We start from the raw sequence: 3965 nt of genomic DNA, 5'->3' as shown, positions 1-3965 counted from the left end.
TTTCACATGTCCATAAGTGACTCCCCACACTGTCCCCTTTCACATTCATCTCTATATTAAATTCCAGTCTCAAACAAAGAATTGTAGTCTATGTGTGGCTCTGAAAGGTCTACATTTAGTATACTTTTATGAATTGCTCTGGTCCCTGGAATCCTCACATTAAAGCTCTATAAACTTCACAGCTATTGATTGTCCACCCTTTCTAGTAACTGCTCCTCTTTTTTTTTTTACTCTACAATTCACAATTAACAGTGGGGCTTTGTAAAATATCACCTTAACCCATGGCCACAGTTGATTTGCCCATAGTTTGGAAGCTGTCTCATGCTGAACCAATCAAAATCTTTTCCTTGGGAGTTTAAAATCAGGATTAAGAGATTTCAATTTGTCACCGACTGTTCTCTTAAACAGAGGTAATGTAAAGTTCACTTTTTTTTTTTTTGCCTTGCAGACAAAATGGAGGAGTCATAGAAAATTCTCTGGGTTTTCTATATGGTGTATTATACAGGCTTGACAGAGTTCATAAGCAGCATCTCTGCTCTTGGTCATCTGATACATGTCCCTGTATCCTTATAAATTATTCTTTTGACATTAGAGAATTGTCTCATTTTCAATGTCATTAATTAGTAAAAACCTTACATGGGCTTAAGTGAGCTTAGATCCCATAAAAAGGATAAATATTTATTTTAGTTATTTCAGTAGTATTTATTCAGCACCCAATTTGTCATGCATTCTGCAAGGTGCTGGGAGTATAAACTTGTAAACTGCCCTTCCACTTATGACAGTTACTAGGGTGAATTTTAGGTTGTGAGACAATTGGCATTCAGAATCTCATAATATAGGGGTATTTCCTCCTAAAACACTACAACTCATTGGTCCATGTTGAGTCAGGCACTCATCCTTGAACTAATCAACTTTGCCCAACTTTGCTCTTAGGGTCATGTAAGAACATTGATTCTTCCACAATGAATCTGGGTGGGGGGAGGTTTGGGCAGTCAGAGAATGGAGTTCCAGAGAAAAGAAAAAAGTGTCTACTGAGAAGACAATTTTATCAGTATCCATTATATACCTCCAAAACATTTCTAGAAGTACTTCTGAGTTTACTCTAGATTGTAATGAAAGCATAATCTGGAAAGAATGGTTGGGAAGAAAGTTTAGAGGGAAGATTAATGCTACCATTTATTTTATTAAAACACAATGTTTCCTTTTCATCAAAAGGAAAAAAAAAACAGCTCTCTTTTTCGTATCTGTATGAGATGGTGGATGTTAACTAAACGTATTATGGTAATCATTTCTCTATGTAAGTCATGTCATTATGCAATGTTATATGTCAATTATATTGCAATAAAATTGAAAACACTTTCACAAAATCAAGTACAAATTTTAATTTTTTAAAAGAAATTAATTTATTTAATATTCTCCTGGATAGTAAATCTTTTAAAAAATTATCTTTCATTTTTTCCCCCTCTTTTAATTCCCCCCCACTTCCACCCCTAACCTAGGGATGTTGCCATCTTCTCTTAAGAACTGGATATCTGAAGATGGGGCATCTCCCCCCATGCACTCGTGGCATGCACCTGGGGCCTAGCGTGCACCCAGGGCCTGGCCCTGGCATGGCACACCCGGTGCCTGGCTATGGCTCTACCTGGGGCACGAACCCAGGACCTTCTGCGTGTAAAGCAGATGTGCTAACCACTACGCTATGGAGCCACTGCCTCATCTTTAACTTTTTTCTGCATACCCATTGATATATAATTCTAAGTGCATAATATAATCACGATTACATGCACACATCTATTTCTATGTATACATACATATGTGTGTATTTGCAGTTTCTTTTTTGGAGGGACTCGTGGCTACCCCTCCTCTCTTTTCTGCTGTTCTTGGACATACCCTCCAATACCTCCTAGTCTCCCATCCACCCCTGCCTCTCATCCCCTAGACATAAAGAAACTGACATTAATGGCCTAGTATGTATCTCTCCATATGAATACATACATATGCAGAGTTTTTAGTCAATTCTTTCCAAAAATGAGATTTTTGCTTTTCTCATTCAAATTCTTCCAACTCAAATTATATAGCTTTATTTTATTCTTTTTAATGGTTTCATAATATTACATATGTGTATGTTCCACGGTATATTCAATAATTTTTATTAGGTATTCACTTTGTTTCTAGCTTTTGCCACAATGAACATTGTAACAAGAAAAATTCTTATGTGTAAAGTCTAAACATACTAGCGCTTTTATTTTTATTAATTTCTGGGGAAAATGAATATGGTGATTCAGTCTATTGGCTCACTCAACTCCCTGATTTTACATCTTCCTGGTCATAACAGAGACAGCAGCTCCCATAGTAATCCAATTTTGTGGCATGGCTTTAGGAATTGGTCCTGGAATTTCAGCTGAATGTCTTATTTTCTCAGCCCTACCAATGTGTTTGTGAGCGAACTATATACGCTTTAAAAAATCCTTTTCTACTTGAACTACCTAGAGAGGATTATATTGTCTACAACTAAAAATCCTAGCTGATACAATTATTTTAAGTTTTCATAAAGGACAGTAAGAATATTTTGAATAAAATACTGCCCATGTTCAAGATGACACTCTCCTATTCTTGGTAGAGAAATGGGTTAGGTTGCTTTCCTAAAAAAGATAAATTCTATTAATTTATTTAGCAGAAATTAACATTGCATATCTTATATTACAACTGGAAAGATTTGCTTATCTTTCATCAGTGCTACTGAGCAAGTAGATGATCCAACTCCAAGTAGCTCCTTCTTCCTCTAAATGTGGGAACTCTCAGAGAAATGCCAGACTTTATTTATTCCTCCTCTATTAGGCAATCAAGTACAGTGATCTCCGTTTGTTGGTTGCTTGCTTTGGGTACAAATAGAAGAGAGAGAAGTCACTATTTTTTAAAACTGCTCATATAACTGATCTCATTCAGTAGCCCCCAGGAAAATTTGTTTGAAGACTTTTGTACCCCCTCACCTTTTCTGTATTTTTTCCTGAGATGGTCACACTTAAAAATCATCATTTGAAGACGGGGAAAAAAAAAACTAAGTCAAGCAGTTCATCTATTTAAATCATTTATTTCAACACGGGCATTGTTTTAAATTTGCACTTTGTTTTATTACACATTCCATAGCTAGAGAACAGGTTTGAGAACCCGTACATAAAAGGATTATCTAACAACATGTTAACGAAAGTGCATAAGGCTTATTTGTTTCAGAACACAGAAGTGCCAATCCCAAGAAGACCCTACATAGCAATGCATCACGAACTTGCTTGGAAAGTAAAATATTTACATATTTACACTGTACATTTAAATGGGATATTCTGAAGCATCATTACTATTATTAACAATAAACTCTTAGCAATTAGGCCTCTTTAACCCTTTGACCAATCGACGAAATACATTACTCTTATGGGGGTGTGGATTTTCCAATTTGATTTCCATCTTCGCCATAACCTAAGTGGACTTTCTTTCGCCACCTCCATACAGTCACATAGTTGCCTCCTACACTAAGTAGCTTTTAAGAGCTTATCCTAGCCAAAACCTTGTTAGTAGCAGTTGAAGTTTTATTAATATCAATGTATTTACAATGTAAAAGGGTAAAGTATTTGAAGGAAAGTCTCTAAAAATGAAAAAAATCTCATTGAGCCCTCTTTTAAGTAGACTTTACATGTAAAAGTTATGGTTATTGAAGTCCATTATCTAAACAAGTTACTAATTTACCAGGTACTTATTAGTATTGATTCTCTCATGGTTTACTCCATTTATGCAAATATTTATTTTAACAATGACTATACTTTTTAGAAAACAAGTTATGAATATAAAAATGACTATTATAGATTAATATGGCTATACCAAAAATGAATATTAAAATGCAGCAGTTTGTATGTTAAAATACATAGAAATTAGCCATACTTCTTTCACGAAGGGTTTTATACAAGTATAAAACT

The sequence above is a fragment of the Pteropus vampyrus genome, unplaced genomic scaffold, assembly GCF_000151845.1.
Source record: "Pteropus vampyrus isolate Shadow unplaced genomic scaffold, Pvam_2.0 Scaffold365, whole genome shotgun sequence".
Classification (NCBI taxonomy): domain Eukaryota; kingdom Metazoa; phylum Chordata; class Mammalia; order Chiroptera; family Pteropodidae; genus Pteropus; species Pteropus vampyrus.
This window is presented reverse-complemented; position numbering follows the sequence as displayed.